At 37.4% G+C, this 16,383-nt stretch overlaps 1 protein-coding gene across 1 annotated transcript in view; it reads right to left on the bottom strand.

Annotated features, from left to right (window-relative positions):
- Window positions 1-12,688, bottom strand: part of LOC132116817 (GTPase IMAP family member 4-like) — a 43,627-nt gene extending 30,939 nt beyond the window's left edge. The window contains exon 1 of the mRNA XM_059525682.1: window positions 12,654-12,688. The gene's annotated coding sequence lies outside the window, so the exon portion shown is untranslated. The remainder of the gene's footprint in view (window positions 1-12,653) is intronic.
- Window positions 12,689-16,383: the final 3,695 nt, after the last annotated feature.

Raw genomic sequence — 16,383 nt, 5'->3', positions numbered from 1 at the left:
CTCGCTTGCCATCTCATCTTGTGGAGTCAGAAACATCTGAGGTCGCTTCATGCCATTCAAATCCTGTGCAGGCTCAATCGTGCAGCCGATGAGCTCTCACGGCAACAATCTCGTCCCGGGGAATGGAGACTCCACCCCCAGTCGATTCAGCTGATTTGGGAATGCTTTGGAGATGCTCAGGTAGACCTGTTTGCAAGACATTGTGCATGATCAGGGAGGACAAGGAGCAGGTCCTCATGGTTGCGCCTTTTTGGCCCAGCCGGACCTGGTTTCGCGAACTTGTACTCCTCGCAACAGCCCCTCCCTGGCCAATTCCTCTGAGGAAAGACCTTCTTTCTCAGAGACGGGGCAACATCTGGCACCCACGTCCCGATCTTTGGAACCTACATGTGTGGGTTCTGGACGGGTCACGGAAGGTTTAGGTACCTTGCCACCTCAGGTGGTAACTACCATCACTTCAGCTGGATACATGTCAACCAGACACGCCTATGCCTTGAAGTGGAACCTCTTCATCACTTGGTGTTCTTCACGTCGTGAGGACCCCTGGAAATGCCCGATCGGGTCAGTGCTTTCCTTCCTTCAGGAAGGGTTGGAATGAAGGCTGTCTCCTTCCACCCTGAAGGTCTATGTGGCCACCATTTTGGCTCACCATGACCCTGTTGAAGGTAAGTCTCTTGGGAAGCATGATCTGATCATCAGGTTCCTGAGAGGGACCAGCAGGCTCAATCCGCCTCGCCCTCAGCAAGTCCCCTCTTGGGACCTCGCAGTGGTTCTATCGGCACTGCAGAGGGCTCCCTTCCAACCCTTGTTCTCAGTAGAGCTAAAGTTTCTATAATTTAAAACTGCACACCTGATGGCTTTGGCTTCGGTGAAGAGAGTAGGGGACCTGCAGGCACTTCCAGTTGACGAAGCGTGCTTGGAATTCGGGCCCGGCAAACTCTCACGTTATCTTGAGACCCCGGCCTGGGTAAGTGCCCAAAATTCCCAACACTCCTTTTAGGGATCAGGTGGTGAACTTGCAAGCGCTGCCCCAGGAGGAGGCAGACCCAGCCCTGGTGCTGCTCTGTCCAGTACATGCGCTCCAAACTTATGTAGACAGAACTCAGACCAGACTCAGAGGCCAGCAGAAGGGAAAGGCTGTTTCCAAGCAGAGGTTATCCCACTGGATAGTGGATGCTATTGTCCTGGCTTATAGGTGAGAGCTCACTCAACTAGGAGTGTAGCTTCCTCCTGGGCGCTGGCACATGGCGCCTCGCTAACAGACATCTGTAGAGCTGCGGGCTGGGCGACACCTAACACATTTGAGAGATTTTATAATCTCCGTAGAGAGCCAGTGTTCTCCTGGGTATTCACCCCTTCAGGCCAGTATGGAGCTGCTCTGTGTCAATCCGCTTGCTGCACCATTCCACTCCACAGACTGGATGCGTGCGCTATTCTCCTCAGGTGAGTTCCCCAGTTCATAACCCTGGGTTCCTCCAGCACTGTTGATGTCCAGCACTTGCGTACATGCCCCTTCGGTCAGCCCTGTGTTGGGACTAGGTGCCTCCATGTGTGGTGATTCCCCTTCTGGGCAATCCCACGTGTGTAAGTCCACAGTAAGTCTCTTCGTAGCATGTGTTTTTCCCTTGGCAAGCACCTTGCCAGCTCTGTCATTGAAACTTCCACCCTAAGGGATGGGTACCTCAGAGTTCATGTGTATCACCACCTTTGGCTGATAACTGCCTTCGTAAGTCCTCCTACGAGCAGGCAGCCTGCTAGCATATGTCCCGCTGGAATATGCTACCCAGTGTATTCCGTGTAAGCTATAGGCCCTCACTCGTGCTGGCCTCACAACAGGGTGCTATCACTCATACAGGTCACTGGAAGCCATGTGGTATTTTGTAAGGGACCCCATTCATCATTCTTTTTCTGACGTAAAGTAGAACGTGACTGACTGAAAGGGAACATCTTGGTTACATATGTAACCCTCGTTCCCTGAAGGAGGGAACAGAGATGTTACGTCCCCTTGCCACATTGCTGTTCCGCTGAACGGCCGGGTCTCTGGGCTCGGCTCCTCAGTGAAGACTTGAATGCGAGTTGCTCGTGCTGCTCCTTATATACCCGCTCTGTGGGGTGGAGGTAGTGATGCAAATACCGTCAAGGTACTCGGCGTACCATTGACATTTTGTAACCACTCTAAGGTAACTGGGCTCTCGGGCAAGATCCCATTCGTCAGTCTCTTTCTGACGTAACATCTCCGTTACCTCCTTCAGGGAACGAGGGTTACATACATAACCGAGACTTTACCATACGCAACCACGACGTTTCTCTTTTTCACTAAACATTCATATTTTAAAATCCAATCAAATTGTTTTCTGCAATCACCAGAATCTTGTTGTACACATCCCTAAGTATGACTGTGGTGATTTTCAAATCATTTTACTGTAACATTCTTTAATAATTACATGCCAAAATCATGAAATATAGTATATTTTTCACTCTATAGTCCTATTTGAAAATTCATACATTGTTTTCAGGAATCTTCACTAGACTCTTGTTCTACATGTTCCCAAGTACCACTGTGGGGATTGTAATTTTACTTTACTGTTTCATTCTTTAATAATTGCTTACCAAATCATGAACAATGCAATCTACTGCCTCACTGTAAAGACATTAAAAAAAATTCAATTCAATTCGTTTTCTGCTAACTCCAAAATATTCTTGTTCTACATTTCCCTAGGTCCCTTGTAGTGATTGTCATTTTACTTTGCTGTATAATTTTTTAATAACTGCTTACCAAAGTCCTGTCCGATGCTATTTACTCCTCTATAAAACCACATGCAAAGCTACCTAAAAACAATGCATAAGTGCACCGAGGGCAAAAGCTCTTTAAAAATGTAAAGGATGCTAACACCAAATGTTGATTTAATGTTTTTACACATTAAATTATTTTACATAAGTGCCTAAAACTTTTAACAGTACTGTAGCTTTGCAGGAATTTTTTTTAGTTGCATCTTGGAGATGTTGCCACAGTTCTTCTGGATCGAGTCTGTCTCAGGTTGTTCTGTTTTTTCATGTCACTCCAGACAGACTGATGATGATGATAAGATTAGATCTCTGTGTAAAGCACTCGCTGTTGTCAGACAAAAATCTCAGTGGATTATTACAATTAATGGCAAAATAAATATTTGGAAATGTATACTGATATTTCCTGCTGACACAAAAAATAATTGAATTAATTACAGCAAAATAAATAATTGCTTAAGCTATTTTTAGCTGGTAAAAATTCTAGTGTTGTTATAATTTTGACCACCGTGTTTAAACACAGAAACATACATACACACATACATACACACACACACACATACACACATGTGTACACATATATATACACAAACACACACACACACACATATATATACTTTAAGTTCTCTGAGTCCGGTGATCTTGAAAAGATGTTGAAAAGGTGTTTATTCTAATATATATATTTGTATATATATTTCCACTTGTCCCATAACGCGTTGTGAGAAGCCTTGCTTGTGCAGCTCAACAGTCTTGCCACATTCAGTTCCACAGCTTAATTTGTACATAAATTTTCATTACTTTTAAAAAATGTAGTAAAATACATTCGCACTGAAAAATATAAAGAAAATCCTTCTGAAATGAGAACGACGCCATAGAACATTTTGGATGGAATACTAGATTGACTTGTTGAATTGTTGAGAAATTCTACCAATCACCACAATGAAGATATGTACCACAATATACAAATTAGTAATCACTATACTAACAGTAATACCTTTCTGACCGTGATGATCTTGCTGGATAGTGACAATAACATGAGATTAGTGATAATGGATAAGTACATTAAAATTGACATTTTATAGTACATAACAACACTGAAAGTTTTATCTGGTAGACCAGATAAAATGTTAAATTGGAAAAGGCTACATAAATGTATATTTAAACTAACATATAAATATTTGTAAACATTCACCTGTAAGTCATGACATATTCATGTTGTATGTCAAGACAGAGACACCGAACACACAAGGCAGAATGAAAATTACCAAAACCTTCACTAAGCCAAACATAATGTCAAATACACAGTCAACAGCCAAAAATAAATAATTCAAATATGACTGCATAGTGAAAAATAGCATTTTTCACGATTTGTGCATGCAATTATTAAATAATGATAGTTATTAATAATAGTTAAAGGATATGAAAATCATCTTAGTGGTACTTATGTATGTGTACAGCAAGAGTCTGCTGATTGCAGAAAACAATTTGATTTTATTTTTTATGAATTTTCAAATATGACTATAGAGTGAAAAAGATACTATTTTTCATGCTTTTGGCATGCAATTATTAAAGAATGAAACAGTGAAATGACATGAAAACAGTTTTTCCCCCTCATTTTATTTTGATTTTCAGCAGGATACACCATACAAAAGCATGTACAGACTGAATGGTAACATATGCACTTAAAACTATTAAAATGTGACTTAAAATTCTTCATAATAATAATAAACATGGATTCAATTGATATATAATAATGTTAACTGTAAGTAGAAAAAAGTTGTACAAAACATAATCCAAATTATGCATTAATTTAGCAGCACTCCACATGAAAAAGGGAAAAAGTATGCAGCTTTGAACCCAAAAATAAATAAATAAATAAAATAAAACATTATTATAGTAAAATAAAATGTTAAAAACATACATAGAAGGCAGTGAATATGAATATGAAAACTAATATGAATAAATATTACAACCGAAGGAGGATTTAGGCTACTAAAACTCACTAAACATCATACTAATAAAGTATCTACAGAAAAAAAATGATGAGCCGTTGGAATATGAATGCTACGCGTTTAATAACACGCTAAGTCTTTTCCTCCCATAAAACCGTTATAAGAAAACACTTAATGTGGCTAGAGGAGTCTCTAAGTGTCCAACTTTCGGGGCTATAGGCATTATAAAATTAAGAGTCACTACGGAAAAAAAACCTGGGTAACACTTTAGAATACCATTTCTTACTTACTGCATAACTAATAAGGAATTATTGAAGAACTAACAGGTGATTATTCATTAACACTCACTACTCACTACTGTTAACTACTAAGGAAGATGTGTTAACTAATCAGTATGTAATATAATTTTATGATTATGTTAAGTAACAGTTAGCTAATCAATAACTAATGAATTCTGTCATACCTAGTACTGAAGAACTACTATTAATTATCTACTAGTTAGGGTTCAAGAAAAATAACTATGAAGTAACTACTAATGAACAGTTATATGCAAATAATCACTATAATAATCAGGCTGTGTCCCACAAATCAAGTTCTTGAGTAAAAGTACAGATACCCCAATAAAATATTACTCCAGTAAAATTATAAGTAGGCCTGTTCATTTTCAAAGTTACTTGAGTAAAAGGACAAGTACAAAGTACTACTACAGTTCCAACTTTGTTAAAGTCCACTTATTAGCCTATAATGGAAATTAAATATGCATTTTGTTTGCTTCTAAATGTTTAAGTTTTTATTATGAAATGTTTGTTAAATTAGTTTAAATGTGGGCAGTATGCATGTTAAAATTGAATAAAATATAAATTATCTGATAATTCTTTATTAATTACTCATGGGTTCACTATGTTTTCACTTTGGAATAGGCCTGCTGTTTCAGGTTCAAAATAAGTCCTGCAGAATTATTTGATAAATATTTATTAATTACTAATGGGTTCCCTATGTTTTCACTTTAGAATACTGTTTCAGGTTCTAAGTACTTCTTGAGGAATTATCGAATAATTCTTTATTAATTACTAAAGGGTTCACTATAATTTCACTTTGGAATAGGCCTGCTGTTTCAGGTTCAAAATAAGTCCTGAAGAATTATTTGATAACTATTTATTAATTAGCCTTTCGCCGGCCCCTCCCCCAAAACGGCCATTGTCCAATCACACATCATAGCAACCGTTACTATGTGAGGCAGTTCCGACAAACTTTGACTCCAAGCAAGATGGTGAAGCGGTGTGCCCACGGCGTTTGTAAATCGGACACTATGGAGCTGTAATCGGGCCTTAAAAGTTAGGCCTGACAGGTACAAGTACATTTTGATTGACAGCTTTTTAAAAGCCCGAACCCGTTTACAGCCCGACATTATTCAAATGTACGCACGCACACAGCTCTTTTGCCTTTTGTCAAGAATGAGTCATTTATACATGTTTTAACAATTTATACATGACTAACGTAATAGGCCACTTGGAAGTTTGAACAAAGAAATAAAATAAGTCCTCTGTGACATCGTAACATCTCAGAACTCTAAATAGCCCTAGGTATAGACTCATTTAGCCTATAAATAGGCCAACGCACCAATAAAAACGAGTCTTTTTTAAAAATTTTAATTAAGATAATTTTTAAATTAAGATGGGTATTTGGCAATAACGAAATTAATTAAGATAAAGACTCTGCCTTTTTTGCTTCGCCATAGCAGCTGAAATGTAATAAAAGAATAATGCCAACATCAGCCTATATGCTAGCCTATATGTCTACATTATGCATTTAAGACTCAATTAGTATTTAGTTATCATTTTTAAAACCTTTATTCACCAAGATAATAATAAAAATAGCTACTCGCAATAGACAATAATAGACCATAACATATAGGTATGTGACAAAAAAAATCAATACTAGAAAATTAATATATAATCATAACCATATGATAGATAATAAAAATAACTTTAAAATGTTTTTTAAATGATTAAAATCGGATAATTATTAAGAAAGTTATGGAATTTTTAAATTCGGAAATTAGGGGTCATTTTGTACCTAATTATAACAATAAAACAATGAAAACCTGTGACCTCTTCCGCTTGATCAAACACTTCAAAATATCATAACTTCCTCATTTCTTGGTCTATTTGCATCATTAAAACACCACAGTGTAGGTAATTAATTGCCCAACAAGATTAAGATGATCTCTTTTTAAAAGGTATATATAAAAAATTATTATTTCTAATTAACCACTAATTAATGAAACCGAGAGCATCAATCCACGCATATATTTCCATATGAAATCTAAATAATCAGCCTTTTAAAAATATGATATCATTATATCAAAAGTATATATTTATTTATTTTTAAGTATAATATGATATTTATATTTCAAAAAGTAATATACCCTTATATATAATATATACTTGTAAGCCTACAAGTACTACAGACTTTTTTTTTTTTGCTGCTTTAACTTACTTTTGAAAAAAAATCTTACAAACATTTCAGCCCATGTGTGCTGTATTATTCTGCACAGAGTTGGTAAAATTGAATTATTTTCACAATGTTTGTAGGAATAATACAGCACACATGGGCTGAAATGTTAAGATTCGGCCAATCAGATTGCCAGAAACGGGTCACATGACCTAGCAGGCAGCCAGAAGCACAGTTGTTCCTAAACAAATACATAACCATCCATGGTATTTATTTATATGTTTGACAAAATCATGCCAATAATGTAATCTAGAGATTCTAAGCCTTCGTTGTGTATGATTTCTTTGAAAAATACTGCACGGATTGATGAAAACTGGGAGAAGTTTTGGAAGCCAATATGATTGAATGGCCGATTCTGCTTTTGACAACAACGGATCGTAAAAAAACACATGCGAATGTTACAATCCATCCCAAACTTCACCTAATTCAAGTTTAATGTATATTCTATCAAAAGTATTGGGTTTGAAACAAAAAAATACTCGCCTTCATAGCGGATTTTGATGGCAAACACGAGAGAAATGTTGCTTCGCTTATAACTTTCTTCTAACGGCAGACAACTTGGAAATTCGAACGTGAGAATCAACGTGAGGACGTAATTTACGTTACTAGTATATGGGCTTTAGAGGTATTCACAAAGCAAAGATAAGAAAGATTTCCTAAGTCACCGACGCGTCTGGCGCTGATTACCTGCTGGGAACACAGCCGCGGGAACAAAGCGCTCGTGCGTATATAGGTCAGATTGTCACATACCTATAACATATGAAAGAGAACTTTCCCGGCAGTGCAAGAGCATGACTGGTACACAAGGCTGTGCTGGTTGCATTTGAGGTACAGGTCATGGTGTTTCTCAGATTTCGCTTTTTTCCCTCCACGGCATACTGTAACCCCTTTTACCTCGATCTGGAGGATATCACGGAGGCAGAGGTGGAAAGTAACGAATTACATTTACTCGCGTTACTGTAATTGAGTAGCTTTTTTGTGTACTAATACTTTTTTAAGTAATTTTTAAAATCTGTAATTTTACTTTTACTTAAGTATATTTTGATTGAAGTATTGTACTTCGCTACATTTTAAAACATATTAATTACTGAGTAAAAAAAATAAAAATAAAAAAAATAAATCGCTCCCTGGAAACTACGGCAGTAAATAATGGGCAGGAGGGCAAACTGGCGCTAAAATCACAAGAAAGATGCAGACGGTCAAAACAGGCGTTAGTGGTGCAGACACCGCTGAAAACGAAACCCCGTAATATTCTGAAGTTGAACTCGAAGGAAATGAAGTGAACCCATGGCCATATGTATGCTCTATTATGCAGTGTAAGCTGTACTTGCCTAGGAAGACCAAACTAGCAGCTTATAAAATCTCGACAAGACATCAACCCTTCGCAAGAATGTAGAGGTAAGCTAAATAATTGCGTCGTTGCATTGGTGGTTAAAATGAAGCTTTGACATTTTAGCAAGAGGTTTTGCACAAATTAGCCAAAAAGACAGTGGTGAGGAGTGTGCTATTTTTGTTTTAATGATGTGCGCGCGCATTTATAGTGCGTTCTTTCACTGTGTAATTCAGTCTCCTAAAATGCATTTAGAATGATCACAAAATTGAAGATATAGGGGCAGAAAATTCACATATTTATATAATTTCATATATTAAATCAAAATCACACAAAGAATGCCATCTTTTCCTCCAAAAATCATCATGAATATATACATACATATATATAACAGTTCAGTAAACAAGTTAATTAAGAGACTTGCGTTTTAGACACCATATTGCCTTTTTTAGCTCTATTTCTACAACAGAAAATAATCCAAACACAGCCACCAATGCACAGTTTTGCGTCTCTGAGCAACGTGACAGTGTTTCGTTCCTGAATGAATCAACCGTTTAAATGATTCGGTTCAATCGCAATGACTCACTTATTAACAGTGACTTGCTGACACATACTGGCCATTTTAATTTCACATTTAAAGTATCTTTTGATTTTTTAAAATAATTAATTTCTTATCATTTCAAATGAGTATTCAACATTTTATGTCTTGTATATCAAAACATTATTCATGCATTTGTAACTGCAGGTTAAATGCATTCTTGTCCTTCACTAAACAGTGTAATACATCTAAATGCCACTTCCAATGAATCTTCTGCATTAAAAGATGAGTTTGTTGATACTGATTTGCCTGGTAACAGCCCAAATGTTTTATTATTCTAAATAACTGATTCCTTTAATTAAAAACAACTAGTTTGAGATTAATAGACCTATCCCAGGGGTATCAAACTCAGTTCCTGGAGGGCCATAGCCCTGCAGAGTTTAGTTCTGACCCTGCTCCAGCACACATATCATGTAGTTTTCAAATAAACCCATGGCTGGACTGGCCATTGGGCATACCGGGCATTTGCCCGGTGGGCCGATGTGCTTTTTGGGCCGATATCTCATACTCATACTTTTTTTTTTTTTTTTTTTTTTAAACGGCCCATAAAATGTGTACATCGGCGGCCCATTCGTTTTGTTTTGCTTGCGGCGCTGGGTTTGTGCCGGTGTAATGCATTGGTCAAAGTCAGTGTTAGTTTTTTTTTTTCTGACAGACCAGCCCATGAAACATGTAGATCAGCGGCCCATTGGCTCTTTTCTTGATTGACACTGGGCTGGCCCAATCACAACTCTAAACGAGTGAGCGAGCGGCAGCAGTGTCAGTGTGTATCTGTAAAAAAAGATGGAGAAGAAACGCAAGGAATGTGCAGATAAATAGCGTGAAAAAATAGAACCAGGCCCTTAAAGCAGACACTGTAAACTGTGTCAAAATATATGTTTTCTGACCTTCATCAGCTCCTGTGGCAGATGATGATAGTGAGGACGGAGGATCAGGACAGAGATGAGAAAGTGTAGAGCCTGCGGTAAGCAGAACTACTTTCAAAACACTTAGGCCATGTCATGAGTGTAGATTATTTCCACATCTGCATAGTTGACGATTACCGCAATTCACTAGAAATTTAATAAGAGGCGTTTGTAAACCATGTTTTCCGCCAAAATAAAAGCTTGATGCAGTTTGCGTCAAAATAAAAGATCATGTGCTTATCTCTTTCAAGTATAGAAATTGGTACAACTAATTAAGAAATTTTCCTTTATTTTTTTGTGCATTTGTTTTACAAAATATGGCTATTACTGTCATTGGATTAATATTATAACTATTATTATGTATAGGTGTAATGTAAATAGACACTGTAACTAAAAGAGGTTTGAATTTTTCTTTGTTTAATTTGCACACTGAATATGGGTTGGAGCTTTTAATTTTGAACTCTCAAAGTGCACCAGATTAATGAATTTAACATTAAAATGCACAAAATTTTCTCACGGGGGGGGGGGGGGGGAGCATGCCCCCGAACCCCCCTAGAAGGACCGAGGAGACACCACCATAGTTTTAACAAAAATCCTGTAAAAAAACACTGGTATTGCTATGCCAGAGCCGCTTATAGCTTGTTTTAGAATTCACCGCTGTGGAGTATAGTTCAACTGTATTAATAAATATACAATTTTGACTTATTTCATCGGTTAACTCTCACTCGTTCCTATACTCACTCATTACATGGCATTAGTGGTTTTAATGAATAGGAGTTGGTATGCATATGATTAAGGGCGTGCAAAGATGGGTGGTGTTTATGATCATATAGTGGGCCGGTCTGGGCAAAAATGCCCAGGCCGATTTTTTGTCCCAGTCCAGCCCTGAATAAACCTAAATGATTAGATTAGCTGGATCAGGTGTGTTTAATTAGGGTTATATCTAAACTGTGCAGGACTGTGGCCCTCCAGGAACTGAGTTTGACACCGTTGGCCTGTCCCATTTTTGACTCCCTCCCACTGTTAAAATGTAACTAAGTAATTTTTACTCTGAGTAAATTTTAAATGAGCTACTTTTTACTTTTACTTGAGTAGAATATTTTTGTACTCTTTCCACCTCTGCACGGAGGTATTACTCCAAAAAAGGTCACTGACACGCACGGGTATACCTCTTCCCGTCATGGCAATCTGTCGCGCTGGTCGTGTTTGACCATTTGTTTGTCGGAAGTAGCAACAGTAACTAAGGTGGGCGGGGCTCGGCGAAAGTCTAATTACTAATGGGTTCCCTATGTTTTACTTTAGAATACTGTTTCAGGTTCTACATAATTCTTGAGGAATTTTCGAATAATTCTTTATTAATTACTAATGGGTTCCCAATATTTTCACTTTAGAGTAGGCCTAATGTTCCAGGTTTGAAATAAGTCATGCAGAATTATTTGATAATTCTTTATTAATTACTAATTGGTTACCTGGATTTTCACTTTTCCTTAGACTTTGCCTTACATAAAGAAACTGAATTAATGGTAATGTGGTATATGCTGATGAGGCACACATACAGTACTATATATAAAATATAAAAACTAAGGTAATTATCGCAAGGCACTGGAGTCTTGGTAGGGTTCCTACTGGAAGCTGATTTCTTACAAAACACACTCACAAAACAATTCACTATACAGGCAAAACCTCTGTAAAATGTATTGCATTTATTAATACTGCATTTTTATACTACTACTACTACTGCTAATAACTTTTATATGAAAGGGTCACAATTCAATGTAATTGTGTATAACTGTTCATTAGTAGTTACTTCATAGTTATTTTTCTTGAACCGTAGTAGATAATTAATAGTAGTTCTTCAGGAGGTATGACAGAATACATTAGTTATTGATTAGCTAACTGTTACTTAACACAATCATAAAATTGTATTACATACTGATTAGTTAACATATCTTCTTTAGTAGTTAACAGTAGTGAGTGTTAATGAAAAATTACCTGTTAGTTCTTCAATAGTTCCGTATTAGTTATGTAATAAGTAAGAAACAGTATTCTAAAGTGTTACCAAAACCTGATTTCGGCCCAAAGGACAGCGTCACCGGAATTCACAAATCATGCAGAACGATATTCGGTATTATTTGCATGTCTATGACAGCGCACTGCGTATTAATAGCCAAAAGAAATCAGAATATCAAACCGCAAACTATCTTTACTGCGGTCCAAGACCTTAAAACACCAAACTTACTAAACATCATACTATAAAGTATACTATTTACAAAAAAATCAGATGAGCCCTGAATATGAATGTAACGCGTTTAATAACGCGTTAAGACGCGCTACTCTGATGCGCAGATGTCGCTGTGGGTGGGTCGCAAAACATCTACCGTTATTTAAACGTTTCACTTTTTTAAATTGAGTTTACATTTCTATAACTTCTGCCTCGTGTTGTTTTTTATTGTTAGACTCGAAGGCAACATTCGTCTTCGTCTAGAATAACACTGGACAATCAGCAGCGCTCTGGAACTATCTGCGTAGGTTTGCATGTAAGTTTAATAAAAGCATATATTTTAACTGACCTGAATGTTGACTTGCAGATTTTCTATTTTTGTCTTCCATAGGCTACTTTCGCCGCTTCTGTAAATGTTCTCTCTCTCTCTCCTTGTGGTGGCCGTGCTGTAAACTATACAGAGAAGTTTGATTTGACTTTCACTTCCAACGAAATGGGTGGAGTGAAAAGACACATCACCAGTCACTGTATTGACTCAGTGGGAGTAAATAATATTACCATGTGTGATGAAATATTTCATATCCTATACAAAACATTTGAAGAAGTTCCTTTGTATGTTTTTTTGTAATTGTAAGCTATTCTGCCATGTGCAGTATGAGATCCAAGTGCATTTGAAGGCCTCAAGGCCAGATTAACTGATTTATGGCCTATGTGACTGACTGCTCTTATGAATAAAGAATACAGAAGGAAGTTCCGGAAAAGGGAGATGCTACAGATTAGATAGTGTGGAAACTGATAATGTGTGTAAAACCCAGTCAGTTCATTAAAACTCTAAAATGTAACCTAAAGATCTGCTTAAGATAAATTATCAATGAATGTTAGATCATTTGAAAACAAAATATTGAATCCTGGAGAAAATTGCCCATGTCAATGGCAAGATGTTAGTACTCCAATGATTTTTGTACATTTAAAAGGCAATCCCTTGTTTTATCCCACTGAGTTTTTTAAGCAACTAAACACAATAATTGTACTATTTTGTGTGGAATTATAAGAATGTGAGAACATCAAAGAAACATTTATGCAAAACTAAAAAATGTTACTACTGGGCAGCTAATCTAAGTTCATTTTCACATGGTGGAGAAAGCAGCCTTCTGATTCAGATAGAGATCTGTCCTAGATTAGAATGGAGCAAGCATTTTGCAACAGGACATCTCTTGCTGATCTTCTTAAGTCCTATTAGAACTGACCCGGCCTTATATGATTATCACTTTATTATAAATAATCCCCCGAAAATATGGAAACAGATTAAAGCCTATTTAATGGTTCCTGACATGTACACAGATAGTATATGGTTTGGTTTGTTTGCTTGATTCAAGTTTTACCCAATGGGAGAAGAACGGCATTCAAAGAATTTTAAATATCTCTATATAGATGGGACATTTGCCTCATTTGAGCAAAAAAAAAAAAACCTTTAATATCAATATTTCTACTTTTAAGTTAGAGATTTTGTGTAAGAAAGATGTCAAATATTAATGTGATGACAACACAATGTATTTGAAGAAATTAATAAGTTTAATCATTTGCATCGGGGGGCTGCGTCATGTTTCTATAGTATTCTGCAGCAAAATTAAGCAGGCCGTGGAGATAGAATTAAGGTTAGAGATCCATTCAGACAGTTGGGAAGAAGGCATTGAGAACACACTTACCTGTTCAATTAATGTAAGGCATAATTTAATTCAGTTAAAAACATTGCATAGATTATACTTATCCAAGGTAAAATTGCACAGCATTTTTCCAGGTTTCTCCATTCTGTAACTCACACACTATGGTGGTGCCCTAAATTACAGGTATTAGGATATAATATTAGGAATGTTAATATATGTATATTAATATACATGAAAAACCAGTCATATTATTCTGTATGATAATTGCCTGAGTTTGAAATGTTAGGGTAGAGATTTTGCAAGTATTCTGTACTGATAATGTGAAAAGTATGGGGAATGACATGTAAAAAAAGGGCACAGATTTCCAGCTTTATTTCAAAATTGTTTGCATGGCCTGCTATATCAGCCTTCGGTGGTGATCAGAGAAAGGGCTTCAACAAATTTAATCTAGAATTAATGGTAGAACAGGAAACAAAATTTCCAGATTTCAAAAGTTGCACATAATTTAAGTAAATATATTAATAAAGAGTTTTTTTTTTAACATGAGATATGCATTGCTCAAGAGGGGAGTAAAACCTGTGGATACTGCATTCGAAGTGGAGGTGAGAGGGGAGAATTGGGAAGCCTCTTTCAGGTGGGTTAGAGTGGCCCCAATAGTAGCCCTCAAAGAAGAAGGCCTTAATCTACAGGTGCTCATGAGTTGAGAGAACAGATAGTTGTTATTCTTTGGGCCAGTGTTTATTTTGTATTGTCTAAATGTTGAAAAAATGATATTCATTGTTTTAGTGTTAGGAGCTGAGTGTGTTATATTAATCGTTTGGCTGAGGTCTTAACTGTGCTGTAATGAGCTCTGCGTGAAAATTAATGTGTTGAATGTAACGTTTTTGTGTAAGTTTGTGGCTTCTATGGTATGGAGCAAACCAATGTGTGTATTGAAAAACTAGAAGAATTATTTCCAAAAACTAAAACTAATTCCTATAATTTGGCTAGATTCTTTCCATTTGATTATTTACTGTACATAGATTATTTGGACATCTTCCTGTCACCATTTATAAAGTAAAAATATTTAAGTTGTTTGTTTCTTTCATATAATAAGAATGAGTATATGATGCAGAAAGAGTGTCTTGACAGAGAAAGGAGCGTGTGTGCATGTGTGTGAGAAATTATGAGAGCCATGTTTCGTAACTGCATTGAATTAATATGGACTTTGAGAGACAGATTTTGCTATATCTGAATCAGAGGAGAGAATCAAAAAAAGTCATTAAGAGAGTTTACGAAGTAAAGAATTAAAATAAAAAATCTGCAATCAATAAACAAGTAACTAGTGTTTAGTGCATCAGGAGAAAAAAGAAAAGATTACATGAAGTAATGTAGTTGAGTGAAAAAACAGTTTGTGTCATAGATTAATTCATCATTTGTTGGGAATAACAGAGCAGAATAACAATAATCGTCTTACTTTAGATCTAACAAGTTGGTAGCTGATGTAGTGAATATGCTCGTGCCCACCCAGGGAGGCAAAATAATGTTATGCTGTTGAAAAGAGCTGCAGGGTTCACTTTCAGTCTGTCACTCTCAACGTCACATCGGTGATGACCGACGAATTGGGATCTCGCCAGAGAGACCAATCCACTTTGAGTGAAAACCAAAAGAGCCAATGCACATTGGCATGCGATTATTGCATCCAGCTGCAGCTGATCCCCGCGTGAGTATAAGAGGCAGCAGGTGCACCGCATTCATTTATCTTTTTGCCCCCGGAGCCGAGCGGTGGTGCATCACTACTGCTCTCCTCTTCGAGTGATTGCAAGAGAGAATGTGGGCGTCACGGTGTTGCAGTGGTGGTCGTGGTCTCACAGAAAAAAGATGTCTCATCACCGTGGGTTTCTGGGTGCAGTCGCTTTCTGGCGCCTAGGGGATGGTCATAATCGCTGTCTCACATGTCTGGGCATTGATAATGCTGAGCAAGCGTTCGTGGATGGTGCATGTTCTTTTAGTGGGGACATGACCATTTTGGCATTGCATGGAAGACTCCATTACTTTAAATGTGGCACTGCGTCCGACAGAGTCAGAGGTTATTTGAGTACCATGGTGACAGGTTTCCCAGAGGAAGTTTGTCACCCCTCAAGCACTCCACGCAACTGACTCACTCTGTGGGGGGACCCGTGTCTCCCCTCATGGGCCTGTAGATATTTGTCAGGCTTAAATGGCAGTGCTTACAGAGCTTGTGGGAAGGCGCCTTCTGCCCTCCATGCAATGTCACTACTGCCGGTCCATCAGGCCAAAGCCCTGAGAGACCTGCATGAGGGTGGCCATGACCTGGCTGTTCTACATTAACTGTGTGCTGTGACAGACCTTGCATTTTGAGCAATGTCCACATAAGTGGTCCAGGAGCACCATCTCTGGCTGTGTCTGGCCAAC

Source organism: Carassius carassius, chromosome 36 (genome assembly GCF_963082965.1).
Source record: "Carassius carassius chromosome 36, fCarCar2.1, whole genome shotgun sequence".
Classification (NCBI taxonomy): Eukaryota; Metazoa; Chordata; class Actinopteri; order Cypriniformes; family Cyprinidae; genus Carassius; species Carassius carassius.
The sequence above is the reverse complement of the archived record's forward strand: the minus strand, read 5'-3'. Positions and strand labels throughout refer to the sequence as shown.